General features: G+C 48.0%; 1 protein-coding gene across 1 annotated transcript in view; it reads left to right on the forward strand.

Annotated features, from left to right (window-relative positions):
* Nucleotides 1–3,270: 3,270 nt before the first annotated feature.
* The window catches only part of CALML6 (calmodulin like 6), a 35,169-nt gene continuing 26,194 nt past the window's right edge, over nucleotides 3,271–12,245 (forward strand). The window contains exon 1 of the mRNA XM_027855201.1: nucleotides 3,271–3,359. The gene's annotated coding sequence lies outside the window, so the exon portion shown is untranslated. The remainder of the gene's footprint in view (nucleotides 3,360–12,245) is intronic.

Consider the following 12,245-nt stretch of genomic DNA (forward strand, 5'->3'; position numbering starts at 1 on the left):
GTTCCAGATCCATAGCTTAGGGGAATGTGGTAGCTGGATTTTAGAAAAGTATTTGATGACATCACTAATGAAATCTTCATGGACAAAAGTGGAGGGCAGCTAGGTGCTGCAGTGGTTAGAGTACTAGGTCTGGAGTCAGGAAAATCTGAGTTCCAATCGGGCACTTAATAGCTGTGTGACCCAGGGCGAGGCACTTCACCTCTGTCTGCCTCAGTTTCTTCAACTGTAAAATGGAGATCATAGTAGTACCCACCTCTTAGGGTTGTTGTAAGGACCAAATGAGATCATATTTGCAAAACTCTTAGCACATTGCCTGGCACATTTGTTCAGTCATTTTCAGTCATGTCCAACTCTTCATGACCCCATTGGGGGTTTTCCTGGCAAAGGTACTAGAGCGGTTTGCCATTTCCTTCTCCAACTCATTTTACAGGTGAGGAAACTGAGGCAAACAGGATGAAGTGACTTGCCCAGGGTCACTCAGCTAGTAAGTGTCTGAGTCTGGATTTAAACTCAGGAAGATGAGTCTTTCTGAGTCTAGAGACTGTGCTCTGTCCACTTCAACACCTGGCTGCTTGGCACATAGTAGGCTCTTAATAACTGTTAGCTGTTGCTCATGGTGCTGCTACTACTATTACTACTGCTGCTGCTGCTGTTGCTACTGCTATTAGAAATGATGGTACAGTTAGGGATTGAATTGAATATTCTCCAATAATGGACTGATATCAACTTCAGTAGAGGTCTAGAAGTATCACGCCCTAGGGATCTGTCATGTGCCCTGCGCCAGTCAACCTTTTTTTTTTTATCACTGACTCAGATAAGAGGATAGGTAGCCTACCAATCACATTTGTAGATGCCACAAAGCTGGGAAGGATAGCCAACACATTGTCCAACAAAGTTAGAATCTAAAAAGTTCTCACTCGGCTAGAATGATGGGGCAGGAAGCTGAATAGGAAGAAATGTAAAGTCCCATGCTTGGGTGCAAAAAGTCAATTACCTAAGGACAAGAGTTCACGTGAAAATGTTGAAGCTCAACAAGACTCAGCGGTGGGCTGTGGCAACCAGGAAAGCTCATTTGATCCTCATTGATCCTCATTTTCACTGATAGAGGCATGGTATCTAGAGCAAGTTAGGCAATACCCATCTGAGGTAAGGTGTTCAGTTACCATAGTTTTGGTTAGGACATAGACAAATCCCGAATGAGACAACAAAGATGTTGAAGAGGCAGGGGATCTGAGGACTGTTTAAAGGAGTTGGGGGACAGAAGACTTAGCAGGGACAATGTATTAACTTCAAGTACAGGATGACCTCAAAGTCCTACTTTTAAGTTATAAGACTCTGGGGACACCCCGTATTAGAAGGGCTCTCACCTAGAAGAAGAGGCTGCTAGTTTGCCTAGCGGATAGAGCTGGTCCTGGAGTCAGAAAAACCTGAGTTCAAATCAAGACAGGTGCAGACATAATGCTGCAGAGAGCAGAGTGTGAGACAGTGGAAGGAGAATTGACGCTTGGGTGAGAGCTTCTGGGTTCAAATCCTGCCTCTGTCACTTATACCACCTATTTGACTTCACTTCTAGGGGCCTCAGTTTCTCCATCTGTAAAATGAAGGGTTTGGACGAAATGGCCTCTTTGGTCCTTTCCCACTTTAAATCTCTGGTCCTCCTTCTGACTGGGGACAGGTGGAAGTCAGGGAAGGCTTCATGGGACAGGCAGTGTTTGAGATGGTGTTTGAGCTAGCACTCAGGATGCCCGGATTCAAATCCTAGTGGGCCATTTGATCAGCGGTGTGACCTTGAACAAGTCTTTTCTCTTATCCAGGACTTATTTGTAAAATGAGGGGCCTCGTTGAGCTGATTTCTGAGGGTTTTTTTTTCCCAGCTCCAAATTTATGGACAAACATCTCCCACCTGAGAAACTCCAGAGGTGACATGGAACAGCTCAGCTACCAACATTTACATGATGTCAAACAAGTGTCCAGGGCTCAGTGATGTTTCCCAGGCTGCCTCGGGGGCTGGAGGGGGCCAGCACTCCCCCCAAAGCTTTGAAGGCCTGGGGGCTGTCTTTCCCTTCCCACCGACGTTTGTTCTTCTTCTTGAAAGGCTTCTAATCTCAGGGAAGATTTTCCTGGGCCTCTGGGCTGGAGGATCCCAGAATGTCAGAGTTGGGAGGGACTTTAGAAGGCCGGAGTCCAACTGGCCTCTTCCCATCTTTCTGGTCTTCTTACCCATTTCTTCCCTCCAGGAACGTGGCTGAGCTGTGGTCCAGCTGCCCTGGCCTCATCCATGCTTCTCCATCTCCCTGCCTTTGCATTGGCTGTCCCCAGTGCCAGGAATGCCCTCCCTCTTCGTGTCCATCTCTTAGAATCCCTGGTTTCCTTGCCACCTTCTATAAGAGGTCTTTTTTTCTAATACTACCTTTCATCTACTCTATGTGTATCTTATAGAACGAAAGCTCCCTGATAGCTTTTGCTTTTTGTTTGTGTCTCCTACTTAGTACAGCACATGGCGTGTAGCAGGTGCTTAATAAATGCATGTTGCTGATGATAAAGGATTATCCAGCTTCAGCGTGAAGTCCTCTCATCTCTTTCCTTGCTCTCCTCTCTTCCCAAGTCCATTCCATATGGGACAACTCAGAATGTTAGGAAGTTTTTCCTTCTAGCAAACCCATTGCTTCTAGGCCTACCCTCTAGGGTCAATAGCCCTTCAGATATTTGAAGACAGCCATCATACCCACCTTGGTTTTTTCTTTTTCCAGACTGAACATCTATAATTAAAAAAATGTTTTTTTTGAGACTAGTTCTTCCTATATCTCTCAGCTGGGTAGGTGCTGAATCTCTGGCCTCCTCCTTTTCTGACCTGGGCCAGTCCACCTCTCTCTATTCCTGGGGGCTCACCCTTGGTGCCAGATTTAGTGAGAACATCCGATGAGCTTCAGCCTTCCTGCAGCTCAGAACTCCTGAGCTCAAGCAATCCTGCAGACTCAGCCTTCCCAGTAGTGGGGACTGTACTTATCAGCCACCATGCCCAGCTTTAATTTTTTTTGACATGTCCTCATATGGCATGATCTCAGGACCCTTCACGATCCTAGTTGCTCTCCTTTGTATGCTTTCTAGTGTATCAACGCCCTTCCTAAAATGTACAGAACAGTATACAATCCTCTACCCGTGGTCTGACCTGGGCAGAGCTGGGAGGGACTTATCTCTTCCTTATTCCTGAAGAGGACACATCTCCTAATGCAATTTACAGTTGCTTTCGTTTTTGTGGGGCTACTTCACCACACAGCTGAGTCCTACTGAGCATGGGGTCTGCTGAAACCTCAAGATCCTTTTCAGGCAGAGTTCACTAACCAAGCATCTCTCATATTGTAAGTAGGTGGCTTTTGGTCCCTGCCAGCTCTAGCTGTTCCAAACATTAGCCTCTCTTCCCTGGGGTGTGAGACTCAAGAGGGGGGAGGCCCTTGTGATTGCTTGGGTTACCACAGTGGCTGGGCCCAGGAGATGGGGGAGAGGGGTGGGGAATCTGTGTGACTCCAGGAAAACAATCCCAAGATTCATGAGACAGCTGTTGTCTCAGCCCCAGCCTGGCCCTGGAAGCTCTGGAGACCTGCTGTTGCATCAGCAGAAGATTGTTTTGGGAACACCCTTTCACCCCAGGTATCTAGGCCCTTCATCATACCACTTAGCGGCCTGACGTGGCAGGACACACGGATCAAGCCGATCTGCAGGGGGTCCTCTGCATCCCCGGCTCTGTGAGGGCTTTTCTGCCCCTTCCAAAGCCTAAGACTCCATTTCTGTCGTTGTTCAGCTGTGTCTAACTCTCCGTGACCTTGTTTGGGGTTTTCTTGGCAAAGATCCTAGAGTGGTTTGCCATTTCCTTCTCCAACTCATTTTGCAGATGAGGAAACTGAGGCAAACAAGTTAAATGACTTGCCCAGGGTCACACAGAATTTGGTGTTGAGTTGTTTCAGTTGAGTCTGACTCTCTGTGACCCCATCTGGGATTTTCTTGGTAAAGATACTGGAGTGGTTTGCTGGTTTCTTCTTCAAAGACTCTACTCTGGTGGGAAAGAAAGGAAGGAATGGGAAGGGGAAGGAAGAGAAGGAAAGACAAGGGAAAGGAAGGAGCTTCCAGGGGCATCTGATGTGATCTTGGACTTTAGAGCTAGAAGTCATGAAGACCAATCAACCCTTTCTTTAGACAGAGGAGAAAGCCCAGAGAAGGAAGTGACTCTGCCCCACACGGAATCAGTGGCCAAGTTGGGATTCAAACCCATGTCCTTCTATAATTGTCTCATTCTAGACTTGCCTCTACCTGGGAAGGCCAGGCAATGCAGTGCAATGCAGCTGGGTTTGTATTCCAGCTCTGCCACATGCTACCTCTGTGACCTTGGGCAAACCATTTCCCTCTCTGGGCCTCAGTTTCCCCATCTGTAAAATGAGGGGGTTAGTCTAGCTAGACTCAAAGGTCCCTTCCAGCTCTAAAGCTATGGCCCATTGGTTCCTAGTCTCTTATCCCACCGCACATATTCTTGGCCCACCATCTCTTATTTCCCTTGCCTTGGCTCTACTTCTGTTCCCCACCCTCCGTTCAAGTGAAAGTGGTCCCTCTTTCCTCCAGTTTCTCAATGTCATCTCTACTAGACTGGAAGCTTCTTGAGGGCAGGTTCATTAATCTTTGTATACACAGTGCCCAGCAGGGTTACTGGAACACAGCAGACACCATGTTTGTGAAATGTAACTGACCTTTTACTGGCTGCTCCCAAGTCTGGGCTGAATGATCAGAACAGAAGTCCCCTGACTTCCTGTCCAGGAGGGCTTATTCCAGAGCCTGAGTGTGGACAGACTGTAGGAGGGAGAGGGGGGGAGAAGAAGGGATGGAGAGACAGGGAAAGGGAGGAAGGGAGACAAATAGACAGACGGAGACATAGAAAGAGGGGCCGTGAGAGATGGGGTCTAGAGAGACAGACAGAGACAGAAAGATACAGAAAGAGGGGTGATGAAGCGGGGATAGAGAAAGATGGACAGACAGACTGACAGAGACAGAGAACAAAGACACGGTGAGGGGGCAGTGAGGGAGGGGAGAGAGACTGAGACTGAGACACAGAAAGACAGAGACGGAGACAAAAAGAGACACAATGAGAGGGGCAGTGAGGAGTGGGGGATAGAGAGACAGAAAAAAAGAGATACAGTGAGAAGGGCAGTGGGGGTGGGGAGAGAGACAGACAGAGAGAGAAAGAGAGAGAAGAACAGAGATAGAGACAGAGATTGAGAGAAAGAAAGACAGAGTCAGTGAGAGAGACAGTGGAATGGTGGGGATAGAGAGACAGACTGAGACTGAGTGAGAAAGAGAGGGAGAGAGGGAGAGAGACAGAGACAGATTGAGAGAAAGACAGAGACAGAAAGACAGTGAGAGAGACAGTGGAGGAGGTGAGGATAGACAGACAGAGACAAAAAGAGACAGAGGACAGAAAGAGATATAGTGAGAAGGGCAGTGGGGGGTGGGGAGAGAAAGGGATAGAAACTGAGATAGAGAGAAAGAGAGCGAGAGAGAGAGGCAGAGACAGAGAATGAGCGAAAGATAGAGAGAGGAGGAGATTAAGAGAAAGAAGGAAAGACAGAGTCAGGTTGGGGGTGGGGTGAGCAAAGAGGCCTCAGAATGAATGAATGGATGAAAAGGCATTTATTAAGGGCTTATTGTGCGGCAAGGTCGCCTCCAAGAGCTGGAGATACGAAAATAATGTCCCTGCCTTCCTGGAGTTTACACTCTAGTGGGGGTGAGACAACCCTAGGAAGGAATGGTGACTTGATTGTATCTGAATTTTCAAAAGATATTCTTACTTCCTTGCTAGATTTCAGGGGATGACGATCCCAGTTTTTCTTCTCCCTGCTCCCTCCCCCACACTAACCCTAAGTTAGCCCGACTCATCTGGAAGACTCCCCCTTTGGGTCACAGATTGTTAGGGCTGACAAGGGTCCTTAGATCTCCCTCCCTCCATTGTCTTTTACAAAAAGGAAAATGGAGCCTTGGAGAAGTGAAAGGACACGTCTAAAGTCCCAACCACAGAAGCAAGTCATGGCAGGGTTGGGGGGTGGGGGTGGGGCCGGGATGGGGACTGAAGAACTCCAGGCTACGGATCCCCTTTGTCCGTCTTGCCCCCATCCATTCCTCTAGCACCTTTCAAACACCTTCTGGGCCCCAGGGCTCACCAGTTAGAACACAGAACTCTGCATTTCCCAAAACACAGAAGAGAAAGGGCCCCCAACCCCTACATAAACACCGTCCAATTGATTGAGCTCCTCGAGGAGGAAGCAGGGCTTTCCTCGAGAAAGGGGTCTTTAGGGGTCAGGAGGATGGGGTGGGGTCTCGGTGCTTAGGTTTCTTCTAGAATTAGCAGCCCCGCTCCCTGCGAGCCGGTGCTGGATGCTGGTCCTTGGAGAAATCGAGAAGGAGCAGGCGTCCCTACAGGCTGCCGGGTCTGTTTTTGTAAAGAGTGTTTCCCTGAAGGCAGGGCCCAGGTGATGCAACCTTCACCTGATCCCTGCAATGGAAGAGGCTTTGGGCTCAGAACTGATGAGTCCTATGGACCTCCCCAAGCCTTCCAATGCCCCAGCTCCAACACGACTATGAGCTGTGCCACCGTGAGTTGGTCATGGCACCTCTGGGGCCTCAGTTTGCTCATCTGCAAGGTGAGGATAAGAATGCAGCTAAGGTGGCACAGTGGATAGAGCACTAGCCCTGGAGTCAGGAGGACCTGAGTTCAAATCTGCCCTCAGACACTTGACACTTAGTAGCTGTGTGACCCTGGGCAAGTCACTTAACTCCATTGCCTAATGCTTGAACCACCTCCCAGATAGAATAGGGTGGGAGGAAAGAGCTTTGAAAGCCCTGAGGCATGTTATTGCGATCATTCTGCTCAAGTCCCTTCTCATGGGGTTGATCTTGGGTTCTCAAGGGCATTGCCTACAGAGCCTGAACGCTGGCAAGTTCTACCAAATTTTAACAACCCTAGATTTAGAATTTAGTTCATTAGAGGCCATCAAATCCACCACAAACTCCTTTTACAGGAAACTCATCCTTGCCAGACTTAGGTATTGGTGATAAGCATCAGAGGCAGTCTGTGAACCCAAATCGCTGGACTTGGAATCTGGAAGAGCTAGGTTCAAATCCCACCTCAGCTATTTACTAGGTCTGTGACCCTGGGCAAGTAACTCAATCATTCTGTGCCTCATCTGATAAGCGGGGCTAATAACAGCACCTACTTCTCATTGCAAACATTGTGGCTGGAGGCCTGTGGCCTTGAACACAAGAAGAGCTGGGCTCATGTCTTGCCTCTGACATATACTGGTTGGGTGACCCTGGGAAGTCACTTAACCTCTCAGTGCTCAAATGTTCCCTCAGATTCTAAACTGCAGAGAAGTCGCTAACCTGCACCTGTGGGGGGAATTTCCTTGTCCGGGAGTTCTCAATACTAATGAAATCACAGGCTTCATCCTTACTGTTACTACGATGACACTATACTTACTGCCTTTCACAAAAGCCATGCCCTGAAGGGGTTGAGATCAGCATCAGTGATAGAAGCAGACACTCAGATAAAATCACTGATTCTTGAAATACTGAAGTCTAAAATATTTTTGGACACGGCCAATACAGGAATTTTTTTTTTGCTCATCTGTGTTTATTTGGCACAAGGTTTTATTTTTTCTTTTTAGAGGGAGGGTAGGGAAGACTAAAAAATAAAATTTTTGACAATAGAAAAAATACAACTAAAATTTAAAATTATTCAAGTCAATTGCTTGCCTTCTCAATGAGGGAGGAGAGAATTTGGAACTCAAAATTAAAAAAAAAACAAGTGTTAGAAACTGTTTTTACGTGCAATTGGAAACAAATATTAAAAATTAAAAAAATGAAGTCTGTTATTCCTAGTAGCAGCTAATTGGGCTTGGATCAGGGGCTGCAGTCAGGGGACCCCTGACAGTTCAGGCCAGACAACCTAGTTCCAGAATCCCAGGGTATCTGCCCGGTGTCAAGGGGCCAAGGTCCCTATGGCCAGAAGCATGGCTAGGGATTTGGGCCCACATTGAAACACACCTTGGACAAACAATGACCTCTCCAATCAGTTTCATGATTAGGCTGTAAAAAGAATATAAGAATCGATTCAGATAAATTCAGTTGGGCAGAAGGGAGGATTCATTTCTCTAAGGGCTTCTAGCTACCGGAGAAATAGATGGGTTAAATTTTTGCATCCTCTAATTGTGGTGCCCTGGGGGAAATGCTCTGATTGCCCCTCCCTAGTTTCAGCTCTGCCTGCTGCTTTTTCTTCTCTTGCAGAGAGAGAGAGGCCCATGAGGCAGCATCCCCTGGGAAGGAGGGAGCCAGTGGGTAGGAGAAGGAAGGAGACTTAGAGCCAGGTTGTGGGGGGTGGTGGTGGGGAGGCTGGGCTGCCGGCTGTTCCTCATTCAAGTCACCTTTTTACTGCCTGAACACATTTACTGAGGCAATTAAGGAGCTGCAGGAGGTGGTGAATGAGACCAGGCATGGGGTGGTCGGTCCAGCTGCTTCATATTGAAGACAATGTTGGTCAGCTGCCAGGACCTGTCAGAGACCATTGAGCTCAACCAGCAGGCTGTGGCCAGGCTGCATGACCTTGCTGTTTATCTTTTCTGAGCTTCTACTCCCCCATCTATGGACCGGGGTGAAAGATTTGCCCCACACCTCCACTTTTCCCATCTCCTAGGTTAGCTGGGGATAAAACATCAGCTTACAAATGGGGCATTGTTTTGGAAACTGACGCTCTATGCCAACATGGAAGCCATGGTGCTAGATGGAATCCCTGGTGGGCCAAGAGTACCCGGTAACCTCTCTGGGTGACGTGTATGAGAGTTGCAGGCCTGGCTCCTGTGGGCCCTTCAGGCAGAGCACTGGGAGTATCTGCCCTCATGGGTCATGAGTGATGGAATTACACCCCACAGAGGCTTAGGTATAACGGGACCACAGAGGCAATTGAGTCCAACCCTCTCATTTTACAGAGCGGGAAACTGGGGGCCAAGAGAGTTGAAGTGATCTGCATAGGGTCACACAGCTAGTAAGTGTCTATGGTGAGATCTGAACTGAGGTTCTCCTTGACTCCAGTGTTAAAGTCTTATATTCTACGCCGTGCGGGCTTCTGTCTTTTCCAGCCCTATTGAGAGTACCCTGGTTCTTGCCCTTATTACCTCCCAGGCGGACTATTGCAAGAACCTGTTCATTGGTCCCCAATCTAGCCTCTACATAGCTTTGTTACACAGTTGACAAAATAGTCTTACTGTGGCCGGTCTGACCAGGTCACTCCCCTCCTCAAAAAACATCTGATCCATGTGGCTGGTACGAAAATTTATTTTGCATGACTTCACATGCATAATTGATGTCATAATGCTTGCCTTCTTGAGGGATGGAGGGAGAGAATTTGGAACTCAAAATTTTCAAAAATGAATGTATGTCAAAAATTTTTTTAAAAATGTAATTGGTAAATATTTAACATGGGCAGCCAAGTGGCGCAGTGGATAGAGCGCTGGGCCTGAAGTCAGGAAGACCTGAGTTCAAATCCAGCCTCAGACACTTACTAGCTATGTGACCCTGGGCAAATCACTTCATCTCATTTGGCCCTCAATTTCCTATCTATAAAATTATCTGGAGAAGGAAATGTCGAACCATCCAGCTTCTCTGCCAAGAAAACCCCAAATGGGATCACAAAGGGTCGAACATGACTGAAATGACTGAACAAGGAAAACAACAAAATAAATTAATTTTTTAAAAATCTGCTCCCTTAACCTCCAACCTCTTGGTTTCCTGGACTTCCGTCAAGATTCAGCTCTAATCTCACCTCCTACGTGTTATGGTGCCTCCCGGTGCCTCTCTTTTTCCTACCTTCTATCTACTCTGTGTGTATGTATATATGTATATACACACATATATATCATATATACCTAATTATTTACATGTTTTCTTCCCTATTAGACTATGAGCTCCTTAAGGGCAGGTACTGTCTTTTGCCTTTCTTTGTATTTCTTGTGCTTAACACTGTACCCGGCACACAGTAAACGCTTAATAATAGATGCTAGTTGATTATTGGCCGACTAAAATTACATAGTCCTTTAACTTGGTATGGAAAGTGCTCCGTGGTCACCTGATGCCAGCCTATCCAGTCTTGTTGCCCATTATTTCACTCTGCACCCTAGTGGGCAGCAGAGTGGATCAGGTGACTGGAACCAATTCTCACCCCAACACATGCTGGCTGTGTGACCTTGGACAAGTCACTCGCAGTGCTCCAGGTGGGTCTCTATGACTATAGGTTGCAGAAGATGCCCATTGGCATTGGTAGAAGAAATTTCCCTGTAGCAATGAAATCATGGGTTTAGCCCCTTTACATTCCAGCCAGATGGACTTAATCTCTGGCCCCTAATTTTGCCTTGTCCTTTCTGACCTTTAGGTTCCTCACCTGGAGCACTCTCCTGCCTTATCTCAACCTGTTTTAGCCTTTTTTTCCTTTGCTTCCGCCTCTTCCAAGAAGCCTTCTCCGATCCCCTCCCTGAGTTAGAAGTGATCTCTTCTCTAATGTTCCCCCATCGCTTTGTCTAGATTTCCTCATTGGCTCTCTACTGTGTATTATCTGTGTATATAGTGTAGCCTTCCTTCTCTCCCTCCCTGCAGTAGATTATAAGCTCCTTGAGGACAGGCACTGTCATTTTTCATCTTTGCATCCTCAGCCCCGAGCACAGTACCCTGAACATTTTGATCCTGACTTTCGAGAAGCAATGTGGCATGGTGGAGAGAGGGCCAGTCCTAGAGCCAGGAAGACCTGGGCTCAATTCTCTCCTCTGACATATACTGGTTGGGTTATGGTGGCTCAGGTATTTAACCTCTTCATACCCCTACAGGACTCTAGTACTAGAGCAGGAGGTGCAGACCTACACTAATGGAGGGAGTTCCATAGATTTAGGAAATCACAGGGCTGGGCCCTCAATCTGGGAAGCTCTCAATTAATGCTGATTAAATTAAAATGAATCAGCTGCCTTCCCTCTTGCTCATTCAGATGCTCTTCTTGCAAATTCTGCTCTTTGGACCACTGTAGGACCACTGTAGGCTCTCTGGATTGGGCATCAGAGGATGTGAGCTCCAATCCTAGTTCATCCATGGACTACCTATGTGAACTTTCCTTATCTGTAAAGGTCTAGACAGACTAGATGACCAGCTCTAAATCTAGAATCCTTTTCCTTATGAACGCAGGGGTAGGGGATGGGGGCTTTGCTGGGGAAAAGGAGATTCCTGGTCTGAGCCCTGACACATTGGGTGTCAGGGTCTAGCCTTCTGAGACCTGACAGTCTGGCTGGGTCTTCAGAGGTTTTCTGACCCCGATCCTAGCTCTCCTACCATTCTGCTCTTGTAGCCATTCTCAGAACACAGGTCATCTGTGAGCGTCCAGTCCAGGATTCAGGGAGCTCAGCCCTGGTACTTGACATCCATGCCAGCAGAAGCGGGCACGTAAAATGTTTACAGTTGTCTATGCCTGCCCCACCACCCCATCGAGGCCCAGGGGGCCAAACCTGAACCAAGGGCTGAGTCTGAAAGGGGCCTCTAGGAATGTGCACAGGGAGAGTTCAGGGCTTAGCCAGGGAACAGCAAAGGAGATTCACTAGAATGTGAGTTTATGGAGGGTCTGAGCCTGGAATCAGGGCTGTGAACCTAGGGAAGGAGCCAGGGAGAGGGCAGGTGGAGAAAGGTGGAACTAGGAAGGTCTCTTTTCCCTGTCCCAACCACAACCCTAGCCCTTGCTTTTCTCTTAATCTCCCTCGCCCAGTATCCAAATGAACATGAAAAAATAGGGAAGTATTTGGCTGCAGATATTGGAGGGTGTGGGCAGAGCCAGGATCATGTTGTGGGCATCTGGCACTGGCAGTTTGTCTAGTCACCTTGCCCAGGCCAGCCCGTCCCTGCAAGCTCTCCACCTCCTCTGGCCCTCCTCTCCATCCACCTCTCCTTGTCTACCTTTCTCTCTGTCCGCCCCTCTCTATATCTCCTACAGAATCTGTCTCCATCCACCTCTCTCTACTTCTCTCCATTCCATTTCCTTTTGTTTACTTTCCTCTACCCATATCTCTCCATCCTTCTCCCTCTGCCCACCTCCCTGTTCCACCTTCCTCACCTACATCCCCTCTGCCCCCTCCCTCTCTCTGCCTGCCTCCCTCTCTCTGCTCGCCTCCCTGTGCCCACCTCCC

Source organism: Vombatus ursinus, unplaced genomic scaffold, assembly GCF_900497805.2.
Source record: "Vombatus ursinus unplaced genomic scaffold, bare-nosed wombat genome assembly UNPS02010822.1, whole genome shotgun sequence".
NCBI classification, from domain to species: domain Eukaryota; kingdom Metazoa; phylum Chordata; class Mammalia; order Diprotodontia; family Vombatidae; genus Vombatus; species Vombatus ursinus.